Below are 14,151 nucleotides of genomic sequence, written 5' to 3' on the forward strand. Positions count from 1 at the left end.
ATACTTATTGAAAAAATCTATTAGTTACCGAAACAAAGTATTATGCGCATGCTCCTAGGGGGATAGATTGGTAGGAAAAGACCATCACTCGTCCCCGACCGCGACTCATAAGGAAGACAATCAATAAATAAATCATGCTCTGACTTCATCACATAATGGTTCACCATACGTGCATGCTACGGGAATCACAAACTTCAACACAAGTATTTCTCAAATTCACAACTACTCACTAGCATGACTCCAATATTACCATCCTCATATCTCAAAACAATCATCAAGTATCAAACTTCTCATAGTATTCAATGCATTCTATATGAAAGTTTTTATTATACCCCTCATGGATGCCCATCATATTAGGACTAGTTTCATAACCAAAGAAAACTACCATGCTGTTCTAAAGACACTCAAAATAATATAAGTGAAGCACAGGAGTTCATCTATTTCTTCAAAATAAAACTACCACCATGCTCTAAAAGATATAAGTGAAGTACTAGAGCAAACAACAAACTACTCCGAAAGATATAAGTGAAGATCAATGAGTAGTTGAACAATTATGCAACTATATGAAGACTCTCTAACATTTAATAATTTCAGATCTTGGTATTTTATTCAAACAGCAAGCAAATCCTAACAAAATAAATTGACGCTCCAAGCAAAACACATATCATGTGGTAAATAAAAATATAGCTCCAAGTAAAGTTACCGATGGGAGTAGACGAAAGAGGGGATGCCTTCCGGGGCATCCCCGAGCTTAGGATCTTGGTTGTCCTTGAATATTACCTTGGGGTGCCTAGGGCATCCCCAAGCTTAGGCTCTTTCCACTCCTTATTCCATAGTCCATCGAATCTTTACCGAAAACTTGAAAACTTCACAACACAAAACTTAACAGAAAACTCGTAAGCTCCGTTAGCAAAAGAAAACAAATCACCATCATAAGGTACCGTAATGAAATCAATCTTTATTTATATTGGTGTTAAACCTACTGTATTCCAACTTCTCTATGGTTCATACCCTCCGATACTACTCATAGATTCATCAAAATAAGCAAACAACACGATGAAAACAGAATCTGTCAAAAACAGAACAGTCTGTAGTAATCTGGATCAAACGTATACTTCTGGAACTCATAAAATTCTCAAATAAATTGCTGGACGTGAGGAATTTATCTATTAATCATCTTCAAAAAGAATTAACTAAATATCACTCTCCAAATAAAAATGGCAGCAATTATCGTGAGTGCTAAAGTTTCTTTTTTTTACAGCAAGATCAACAAGACTTTCCCCAAGTCTTCCCAACAGTTCTACTTGGCACAAACACTAATTAAACACAAAAACACAACCATAACAGAGGCTACATAAATTATTTATTACTAAACAGGATCAAAATGCAAGTAACAAAAATAAAGTTGGGTTTCTCCCCAACAAGCGCTATCGTTTAACGCCCCTAGCTAGGCATGATGATTTCAATGATGCTCACATAAAGGATAAGAATTGAAACATAAAGAGAGCATCATGAAGAACATGACTATCACATTTAAGCCTAACCCACTTCCTATGCATAGGGATTTTGTGAGCAAACAACTTATGGGAACAATAATCAACTAGCATAGGAAGGGAAAACAAGCATAACTTCAAAACTTTAAGCACACAGAGAGGAAACTTGTTATTATTGCAATTCATACAAGCATATATTCCTCCCTCATAATAATTTTAAGTAGCATCATGAATGAATTCGACAATATAACCAGCAGCTAAAGCATTCTTTTCATGATCTACAAGCATAGAAATTTTATTACTCTCCACATAAGCAAAATTCTTCTCATTCAGAATAGTGGGAGTATCATAAGAAACTCGAATACTATAAATTGTTTCCACATTAAAAGAGTAATGTTCAGAGAAGGGGTAACCATAATCATGACAAGTTTTATAAATATAATCACTACTTTTTATAGCATAAGTATCATCACAATAATCATCATAGGTAGGAGGCATGCTATCATCATTATAAACTTGCATATCAAAACTTGGGATACTAAAAATATCATCTTCATTAAACGTAGCATCCCCAAGCTTGGGACAAACATTAATTGCAGCAAATATATTCTCAAAAACATCATCTTTATCAAACATAGCATCCCCAAGCTTGGGCCTTTTCATATCATAAGCATAATCACTCTCATAATTAATAGTATGGATAGCACCAATAGTATAGCAATTATCATATTCTTCCAAGCAAGTGCCAAAAAGATTTTCAAGATCATAAGAAGTATCATTATTTTCCGCAATTATATTTTAATGAGGCACCATAGTAAGAGGAGCAGCATTATTTGGGGGAGATATCTTTTTACCTCTCTTCCTTTTTCTTTTCTTCTTCTTCACCACATCATGTGTGGGTTCAATCCTCTTTTTGGACCTCCTTATTAATGAGATTAGTTGAATAGGAGGCTCCTCCTCGTTACTTGATTCATCATAAGAAATAATAGGAGGGTATTGGGAAGTCTCTTCCCTTTCATTAATATTCTCTTCATCTTCTATTTGTTTTATTTTCTTTATGTAGTTGGCAATATAAGGATTTTCAATGCAGTTCACCGCGCAATACACATAAATTTCCTCTAGATCAAAATGAAGAACTCTATCAAGGGAAAATTTTGGAATATCCTTAGTTATAAGTTTCATTTCTTCATAACCCAACAGCAAACTAAGTTCATTATGATGAACAAGGGAAATCAAGTCATCACAATTTTTGGACACGATACGATCATGAAGCAATTTGCATTGGGTACTGAAATGATCATGTTTATTGCAAAGTTCACAAGTATGGCTAAGAAAGTTTAAATTTTCAGCACACGCATCTAGCCTTTCTTGCAACCATTTAGTTTCTAAATGCTTATGCCTCTTGCAATATCTATCTTCCCTATTTGGTGTGTACTTGCAAACCCAATGTACTCCCAAAAAATTGACATGTTTATAGGAGACATTATCATCATGAGTAGTGCAATCATCATTAGTACCATGGATATTCAAGGAGTTCATACTAACAACATTGCAATCATGCTCATCATTCAAATATTTAGTGCCAAACATTTTAATGCATTCTACTTCTAACACTTTGGCACAATTTTCCTTTCCATCATACTCAAGAAAGATATTAAAAAGATGAAGCGTATGAGGTAAACTCAATTCCATTTTTTTGTAATTTTCTTTTATAGACTAAACTAGTGATAACTAAAAGACTTGATTGCAAGATCTAAAGATATACCTTCAAGCACTCACCTCCCCGACAACGGCGCCAGAAAAGAGCTTGATGTCTACTACACAACCTTCTTCTTGTAGACGTTGTTGGGCCTCCAAGTGCAGAGGTTTGTAGGATAGTAGAAAATTTCCCTCAAGTGGATGACCTAAGGTTTATCAATCCATAGGAGGCGTAGGATGAAGATGGTCTCTCTCAAGCAACCTTGCAACCAAATAACAAAGAGTCTCTTGTGTCCCCAACACAACCAATACAATGGTAAATTGTATAGGTGCACTAGTTCGGTGGACATATGGTGATACAAGTGGTATATGGATGGTAGATAATAGTTTTTGTAATCTGAAAATATAAAAACAGCAAGGTAACTAATGATAAAAGTGAGCGTAAATGGTATTTCAATGTGTTGAAACAAGGCCTAGGGTTCATAGTTTCACTAGTGCAAGTCCTCTCAACAATAATAACATAATTGGATCATATAACTATCCCTCAACATGCAACAAAGAGTCACTCCAAAGTCACTAATTGCGGAGAACAAACGAAGAGATTATGGTAGGGTACGAAACCACCTCAAAGTTATTCTTTCCAATTAATCCATTGGGCTATTCCTATAAGTGTCACAAACAGCCCTAGAGTTCGTACTAGAATAACACCTTAAGACACACATCAACCAAAACCCTAATGTCACCTAGATACTGCAATGTCACCTCAAGTATCCCTGGGTATGATTATACGATATGCATCACACAATCTCAGATTCATCTATTCAACTAACACATAGGACCTCAAAGAGTGCCCCAAAGGTCTACCGGAGAATCACGGCGAAAACGTGTGCCAACCCCTATGCATAGGTTCATGGGCGGAACCCGCAAGTTGATCACCAAAACATACATCAAGTAAATCACGTGATATCCCATTGTCACCACAAATACGCACTGCAAGACATACATCAAGTGTTCTCAAATCTTTAAAGACTCAATTCGATAAGATTACTTCAAGGGGAAAACTCAATCCATTACAAGAGAGTAGAGGGGGGAAGAAACATCATAGGATCCAAATATAATAGCAAAGCTCACGATACATCAAGATCGTATCACCTCAAGAACACGAGAGAGAGAGAGAGAGAGAGAGAGAGAGAGAGAGATCAAACACATAGCTACTGGTACATACCCTCAGCCCCGAGGGAGAACTACTCCCTCCTCGTCATGGAGAGCGCTATGATGATGAAGATGGCCACCGGAGAGGGATTCCCCCTTCGGCAGGGTGCCGGAATGGGTGTAGATTGGTTTTTGATGGCTACGGAGGCTTCTGGCGGCGGAACTCCCGATCTATTGTGCTCTCGGATGTTTTTAGGGTATATGGAGATATATAAGCAGAAGAAGTACGTCAGGGGGGCACGAGGGTGGAGGGCGCGCCTTAGGGGGGTGGGCGCGCCCCCTACCTCGTGGCCTCCTTGAAGCTTCCTTGACGTAGACTCCAAGTCTCCCTGGTTGCTTCTGATCCAAAAATAAGTTCTATGAAGTTTCAGGTCAATTGGACTCCATTTGGTTTTCCTTTTCTGCGATATTCTAAAACAAGGTAAAAACAGAAACTGGCACTGGGCTCTGGGTTAATAGGTTAGTCCCAAAAATGATATAAAAGTGTATAATAAAGCCCATAAACATCCAAAACAGATAATATAATTGCGTGGAACAATAAAAAAATTATAGATACGTTGGAGACGTATCAGGCTCCACCCATGAAGGGTCCAAGAAGAAGTAACCTTGTCTATCCCACCATGGCCATAGCCCACGAAGGACTTGCCTCACTAGGGTAAATGTTCACGAAGTAGGCGATCTCCTTGCCCGTACAAACTCCTTGGTTCAACTCCACAATCTTGACGGAGGCTCCCAAGTGACACCTAACCAATCTAGGAGACACCACTCTCTAAGTGGTAACAAATGGTGTGTTGATGATGAACTCCTTGCTCTTGTGTTTCAAATGATAGTCTCCCCAACACTAAACTCTCTCTCATAGGATAGGATTTGGTGGAAAGATGATTTGAGCGGAAAGCAACTTGGGGAAGGCTAGAGATCAAGATTTATGTGGTTGGAATGAAGTATCTTCACCTCAACACAAGTGTAGGTGGTTCTCTCTCAGAAAATGTATGTTGGAAGTGTAGGTATGTTTTGATAGCTCTCTCCACGAATGAAGAGTGGGTGGAGGGGTATATATTGCCTGCACAAAAAATCTAACAGTTACACACAAATCACCAAACTCGGTGGGACCGAATCATACAACTCGGTCAGACCAATTTAGTTCATAACGTGAATGTTAGGGTTTTCGGTGGGACCGACTTGATCAACTCAATGGGACCGATGTGCTAGGGTTAGTGTAAAGCCTCATCTCGGTTGGACCGATTACACAAATTCGGTGGGACCGATTTTTGTAATAAGCTAAACACAGAGTTGGCCAAGCAAACTTGGTGGGACCGATGTCATGTTTCGGTGAGACCGAAATTAATGCAATAGGCAACAGAGAGTTTGCAAGCCCATCTCGGTGAGACCGAGATCCCATTGATGAGACCAAATTGATTAGGGTTTCTGGCAGTGGCTGTGTCAAGAGAACTTGGTGGCGCCGGATAGATCAAATCGGTGGGGCCGAGTTTGACTTTTGGTTTGGGATATATTTGGATATGAGAAAGTGGTTGAGGGTTGTGGAGCATATCACTAAGAACTTTGGGCAAGAACCTCATTAAGCAACACCTCATCCCCTCTTATTAGTATTGGCTTTCCTATGGACTCAATGTGATCTTGGATCACTAAAATGAAAAATATAGAGTCCTGAGCTTTGAGCTTGAGCCAATCATTTGTCTTCATCATCTTGAAGGGGTCCCACATATTCTAGTCCATGCCACTCCACTGTTGGACTTATCTGAAATATGCTAGATGAAAGTATTAGTCCAACAAGAGATATGTTGACATTAATTACCAAAATCACCCGGGGAGCACTTGTGCTTTCAACTATATGATTCATGTTCGACCTTTCGGTCTCAGTGTTCTGAGGCCATATCTGCATATGCTAGGCTCATCAAGTTTAACCCAAGTATTCTGCACGTGCAAAACTAGCTTGCACCCGTTGTATGTGAACGTAGAGCTTATCACACCCGATCATCACGTGGTGTCTCGGCATGACGAACTATAGCAACGGTACATACTCGGGGAGAACACTTATACCTTGAAATTTAGTGAGGGATTATCTTATATGCTACCTCCATACTAAGCAAAACAAGATGCATAAAGGATAAACATCACTTGCAATCAAAATATGTGACATGTTATGGACATCATCATCTTGTGCCATTGATCTCCATCTCCAAAGCACCGTCATGATCTCCATCGTCACCGGCTTGATACCTTGATCTCCATCATAGCGTCGTTGTGGTCTCATCAACTATTGCTTCTACAACTATCGCTACCGCTTAGTGATAAAGTAAAGCAATTACATGGCGAATGCATTTCATACAATAAAGCAACAACCATAAGGCTCCTGCCAGTTGCCGATAACTTCTACAGAACATGATCATCTCATACAACAATTTATATCTCATCACGTCTTGACCATATCACATCACAACATGCCCTGCAAAAACAAGTTAGATGTCATCTACTTTGTTGTTGCAAGTTTTATGTGGCTGCTACGGGCTACTAGCAAGAACCGTTCTTACTTACGCATCAAAACCACAACGATTTTTTGTCAAGTGTGATGTTTTAACCTTCAACAAGGACCGGCAGTAGTCAAACTCGATTCAACTAAAGTTGGAGAAACAGACACTCGCCAGCCACCTATGTGCAAAGCACATCGGCAGAACCAGTCTCATGAACGCGGTCATGTAAAGTCGGTCCGGGCCACTTCATCCAACAATACCATCGAATCAAAGTAAGATGTTGGTGGTAAGTAGTATGACTATTATCGCCCACAACTCTTTGTGTTCTACTCGTGCATATCATCTACACATAGACCTGGCTCGGAAGCCACTGTTGGGGAACGTAGCATGGAATTTCAAAAAAATTCCTACGATCATGCAAGATCTATCTAGGAGATGCATAGCAACGAGAGGGGGAGAGTGTGTCCACGTACCCTCGTAGACCGAAAGCAGAAGCGTTAGATTAACACGGTTGATGTAGTCGAACGTCTTCATGATCCAACCGATCCAAGTACCGAATGTACGGCACCTCCGTGTTCAGCACATGTTCAGCTCGATGACGTCCCTCGAACTCTTGATCTAGTAGAGGGTCGAGGGAGAGTTCTATCAGCACGACGGCGTGGTGACGGTGATGTGATCGCGCAGGGCTTCGCCTAAGCACTATGACACTATGGCCGGAGGAGTAAACTATGGAGGGGGGCACCGCACACGGCTAAGAGAAATCTTGGTGTGGTCCAGTAGAGGGTCGAGGGAGAGTTTCGTCAGCATGACGGCGTGGTGACGGTGATGTGATCCGCGTAGGGCTTCGCCTAAGCACTATGACGCTATGGCCGGAGGAGTAAACTGTGGAGGGGGGCACCGCACACGGCTAAGAGAAATCTTAGTGTGCCTTTGGGGTGCCCCCGCCCCCGTATATAAATGAGGGGGAGGAGGTGGCCGGCCAGTGGTGGCGCGCCATGTGGGGGAGTCCTACTAGGACTCTGTTCCTAGTAGGATTCCCCCTTTCCTTCCAACGGAGAGGGGAAAGGGGAAAGGAGGGAGAAGGAGAAAGAAAAAGGGGCGGCGCGCACCACCTCCAGTGGCCTACCTCCTCTCCTCCACTATGGCCTATTAGGCCCATTAACTTTCCCGGGGGGTTCCGATAGCCTCCCGGTACTTCGATAAATGCCCGAACCTCTTTAGAACCATTCCGGTGTCCGTATATAACCTTCCAATATATCAATCTTTACCTCTCGACCATTTCGAGACTCCTCGTCATGTCTGTGGTCTCATCCGGGACTCCGAACAAACTTCAGTCACTAAAACACATAACTCATAATACAAATCGTCATCGAACGTTAAGCATGCGGACCCTACGAGTTCGAGGACTATGTAGACATGACCGAGACACATCTCCAGTCAATAACCAATAGCAGAATCTGGATGCTCATATTGGTTCCTACATATTCTACGAAGATCTTTATCGGTCAAACCGCATAACAACATACGTCATTCCCTTTGTCATCGGTATGTTACTTCCCGAGATTCAATCGTCTGTATCCTCATACCTAGTTCAATCTCGTTACTGGCAAGTCTCTTTACTCATTCGGTAATGCATCATCCCGCAACTAACTCATTAGTCACATTGCTTGCAAGGCTTATAGTGATGTGAATTACCGAGAGGGCCCAGAGATACCTCTCCGATACACGGAGTGACAAATCCTAATCTTGATCTATGCCAACTCAACAAACACCTTCGGAGACACCTATAGAGCATCTTTATAATCACCCAGTTACGTTGTGACGTTTGATAGCACACAAGGTGTTCCTCCGGTATTCGGGAGTTGCACAATCTCATAGTCAAAGGAATATGTATAAGTCATGAAGAAAGCAATAGCAATAAAACTAAACGATCATCATGCTAACCTAACGGATGGGTCATGTCCATCACATCATTCTCTAATGATGTGATCCCGTTCATCAAATGACAACACATGTGCATGGTCAGGAAACTTAACCATCTTTGATTAACGAGCTAGTCAAGTAGAGGCATACTAGGGAGACTCTGTTTTGTTTATGTATTCACACATGTATTAAGTTTCCGGTTAATACAATTCTAGCATGAATAATAAACATTTATCATGATATAAGGAAATATAAATAACAACTTTATTATTGCCTCTAGGGCATATTTCCTTCACTTGTGTGTGTGTTTTAGGTGGTAGTAGCTCCGGGCATCAGGCTCGTCACAAGAACCCCTCCCGTTCCGGTGGCTCCAAGCGCTACCGTTCTGCCGATGTATATGTGGGGAGCACCATTCCAGAGTGTGGTTCTGTGCTGATGTCGCTTGAGGCTACGTCGGTATTTGCCCAATGAGGAAGGGATGATGCAGCAGAGCAGCGGTAGGTATTTCCCTCAGATGTGAAACCAAGGTTATCGAACCAGTAGGAGAACCAAGCAACACAACGTAAACAACACCTGCACACAAATAACAACTTCTCGCAACCCGACGTGTTAAAGGGGTTGTTAATCCCTTCCGGGGTACGACGCCTCAAGATAGGCAAACAGACGCGAGGTAAATTTGTAGTAGATTGATAGATCAAATGCCAAATAAATAAGAATAAATTGCAGCAAGGTATTTTTGGGTTTTTGGTTTAGTAGATCTGAAAATAAACGCAAAGGAAAATAGATCGCAAAGGCAAATAATATGAGAAAGAGACCCGGGGCCATAGGTTTCACTAGTGGCTTCTCTCGAGAAAAATAGCAAACGATGGGTGAACAAATTACTGTTGGGCAATTGATAGAACTTCAAATACTCATGATGATATCCAGGCAATGATCATTACATAGGCATCACGTCCAAGATTAGTAGACCGACTCTTGCCTGCATCTACTACTATTACTCCACACATCAGCCACTATCCAGCATGCATCTAGTGTATTAAGTTCATGGAGAAACGGATTAATGCAATAAGAACGATGACATGATGTAGACAAGATCTATCTATGTAGAGATAGACCCCATTGTTTTATCCTTAGTAGCAATGATACATACGTGTTGATTCCCCTTATGTCACTGGGATCAAGCACCGTAAGATCAAACCCACTACAAAGAACCTCTTCCCATTGCAAGATAAATAGATCAAGTTGGCCAAACATAACCCAAATATCGGAGAAGAAATACGAGGCTATAAGCAATCATGCATAAAAGAGATCAAAGAAACCCAAATACTTTCATGGATATAAAAAGATGGATATGATCATAAACTCAAAGTTCATCAATCCCAACAAACACACCGCAAAAAGAGTTACATCATATGGATCTCCAAGAGACCATTGTATTCAGAATCAAGAGAGAGAGAGGAAGCCATCTAGCTACTAACTACGGACCCGAAGGTCTACAAATAAATACTCACGCATCATCAGAGAGGCACCAATGGAGGTGGTGAACCCCATCCGAGATGGTGTCTAGATTGGATCTGGTGGTTCTGGACTCTGCGGCAGCTAGATCAATATTTCGTCGACTCCCCTAGGGTTTTGGGAATATTGGGGTATTTATAGACCAAAGAGGCGGTTCGGGGGTACCCGAGGTGGGCACAACCCACCAGGGCGCGCCTGGGCCTCCTGGCGTGCCCTGGTGGGTTGTGCTCCCCTCAGGGCACCCCCAGGCGCAGCCAAGACCCATTGTGTTCCTTCCGGCCCATAAAAAATCTCCCTAAAGTTTTGTAGCATTTGGACTCCGTTTGATATTTATTTTCTGCGATGTAAAAAAAAGGGAAAAACAACAAGTGGCACTTGGCACTATGCCAATAGGTCAGTACCAAAAATTGATATAAAATGATTATAAAACATCCAAAATTGATAATATAACATCATGGAACAATCAAAAATTATAGATAAGTTGGAGATGTATCAACATCCCCAAGCTTAACTTCTACTCGCCCTCGAGTATGGAAGTGATAAAAACAAAATTTTTGATGTGGAATGCTTCCTAACATGTTATATCATATTTCTTTTCTTCATAGCATGGACATTTGGAATTTTATATTGTTCAAAGCAATAGTCTAGTTTTGACATGATAATTTAAATACTCAAGCAAATCAACAAGCAACCATGTCTTTCAAAATATCAATGCTAAAATAAGTTATCCCTAGCCCATCATGCTCAACCATTGATCCATTCATGAAACACATCCGCATATTAGCTACACTCAGTACTCATGTATGATCATATAAGAAAAGATGGAGACTCTAATTCAAAATAAAAATTGGATAAAGTAAAAGAAAGGTCCTTCACAGAGGGAAGCAGGGATTTGTAGAGGTGCTAGAGCTCAAAGCAAAAAACTTTTTGGGAGGTCTATCCGTCTCACCAACGAAAACGACATAGAGTTCCCAATACTTTACATGCATAGATATATCATAGGCGGTTCCCAAACAGAAAATAAAGTTTATTCCTTTTTCGACCATACTTTCACTTTCCATGGCTAACCGTATCCACGGGTGCCCTTCATACCAACACTGTAATGCCCCGGTAGTTAAGCTACAGTAACCACACGTCCTAATGGTGCCATGTCATCACTATTAAGTTTCTAATCTCACTCTGATCCAAACCGAATTCAAATTCAAATGAAAATAAAGTCAAATTATTATTTCTTCAGTTGGTAAAACAAAAATGTTCGCTGGTTTACGAGAATTCACTAACTAGTTGTCCTGGATATACCAACATTATTTGAATTATTAAAATGCCCTTGGCCTATTTTAAAGTGGACCAAACAACCCCTTTTATCTCATTTAAATTCCACCATAAATTCTAGGGGAAACAAATTGCCCCCAAACTTTTTGTGGCAATGCAAGATACTGCAATATATTTAAATAACCAGACTCCATAATTTTGCTAAGTCATTCAGTGGCTTATTTAATTGCAAACAGTGGCTATTTTAAATGTCAGAAAAGGGAAAAGACAAACTAGCTACTGTGCTAATGGGTTCTACCTACTACAGTAAACGGCCCAACCCACTACCAGGGCCTTTTCCTTCAACCTCTATATAGAGGGAACAGAGGCCATGGCATGGACTCCACACGCCCACCCACCCTGCGGATGTCGCCATGTCGACCATCCCACGGTCGTGCATTTGGATAAGAGCATTGTCGCGAGTCCCCTGCCAAACCCTAGAACTCTCCCTCTCCTTTCCTCCCTCGCTCGCCTCTCTCTCAATCTGGATCGGAGCCGAGCATCGCGGTTGCTGTGGCTCTGGAATCGCCGTGGCCACCCTCCTCCTCGAGCTGCGCCAAGGCTTCCAAGAGGACTGAAACCCTCGTCCTCATCCTTCCCGAGCACCAGGACGAGCCGGACCGCTCCGCAACTCGCAGGCATCGTTGTCCTTCCCCGTGCACGCTCCTCTGCTTCGCCATCTCCCTCGAAGCTCGCAATGCCCCTGGACCACCCCGTGTCCTCCCTCCTCGCCGGCAACCGCCGCTGTGAGCTCCCCTCGATTTCCCGTCTGTTTTCCCCATCGAATTCGTGTCGTAGCTCCATGTCGCTTGCGCTCGTCACGGCCACCGATGCTCACCATTGTTGCCGCTGGTCCCAAGCACACCTGCGCTCCCTATTGCGCCTCGCTGCCTCGGGGCCACGCCCAGCGCCACAGCGCGCGCGCCCACTGTTGCTGCCCCTGTCCGCCTCGCCCCACTCGCCGCTGCTGCCCCAGCACCGCGCCCGACCGAGGCCACTCCACTGGCCACACCGTTGCCCCGCTATGTGTCGTCGCCCCCCTGTGGCCTGGCTGCGCCCAGGCCCGCGCCCGCCGAGCCTTGCCTTGCGCCGGCCCTCGCCCCACATCTCTGCAACCACCGCCGCTCACCCACTACCGCCTCAACGCCCTGCACTCCGCCGCCTGGTCACGCGCCCACCTTTGTTCGCCGACGCGGTCGTCGCCCTGCCGCTCCTGCTCGCTACAGCTACCGGCCATGGCCGCCGGAGCTCCCGGGCGCGGCCAGCCGCCCTGGGGGCCGTGCCTCTGTCCGGTGAGGCCCCGACCGACCCTAATTAGTGTGGACTAACCCCCCCCCGTTGGCACTAATATGTCCACTATTAGACACTTCATGTGGGCCCCACTGGTAATTTAACTAGTTAAGTAAACATGTTAAAACTATAGTCAATGACATGCGGGCCCCTTTGACCCCGTTGACTGGTCAAGATTGACCCAGTCAACACTGACTGGACTTGCTGACTGGGCCCCTAGACCCCACTGTCATACACCTAGGCTAGTGTAGCACTAGGTAGCAAAAGTGTATTCTGCTTTTATTTTTGAATTAAACATAATTCTAGATATGTTTAAAACTTTGAAAATTCATAGAAAATAAACCGTAACTCGGATGGAAATGTTTTCTATATGAAAGTTGCGCAGAAAATTCCAACGAATCCAAATGCGCGGTCTGTTCATCTGTCACATGACCCTAGCATGCTAAACTTGGAAATGTCCCCTCTCTTTCATTTGTCCGGAAAAAGCCAAACGCCGGGAAATCCCCTTCGGATGTTTTCCCTCTCCATCTGCAACGTGTAGTACTGCGTTGGAAAATCCCTAGCTCTGCATATTGTAATGTCATGCATAGTGTTGCATCTGTTTGCTCATATTTACTGTTTCTTCCCCCTCTTCTCTCCGGTAGACCCCGAGGTCGATGATGCCCCGGTGATCGACTACGTCGACGACGACACTTCTTCCTTTTCAACAGAGCTTCCAGGCAAGCAAACCCCCCCCCCCCTTGAGCATTGCTATATCGCCCATTTCTTTCTCTCTTATGCTTGCATTAGAACTGCTACTCTTTCTGTATGATCCTACTCTAATGCATAGCCTATTTTTGTTGCCTGCTTTCATACCCTACCTGCTTATTCTAAACTGCCTAGTATAGGTTGGTTAGAGATCCATCAGTGATCCCCACCTTGTCCCAGTTGCCCCTGCTTTATGTTCGATGACTCGATCAACGTGAACAACGTCCAGGCCCCGACACCGCACAACACCCCCTTAGTTGTACGACTCTGTAGAGTTACTATCGAGTGCCGAGGGTGGTACCTCATCAGCACTTCTGATGTTAACCCAGTAGTGTAGCTATTCGGTCGTGGTCATCGAAGGTGATTCCTCCTTGACCACTCCCAATAATGACTCTGTCATGCAACCCCTCAAGTGTGGACCAACGAGGGTGATTCCTCCAAGTCCACCTTGACGGTTACATCAAGTGGGAATC

The sequence above is a fragment of the Triticum dicoccoides genome, chromosome 3A (assembly GCF_002162155.2).
Source record: "Triticum dicoccoides isolate Atlit2015 ecotype Zavitan chromosome 3A, WEW_v2.0, whole genome shotgun sequence".
NCBI lineage: Eukaryota > Viridiplantae > Streptophyta > Magnoliopsida > Poales > Poaceae > Triticum > Triticum dicoccoides.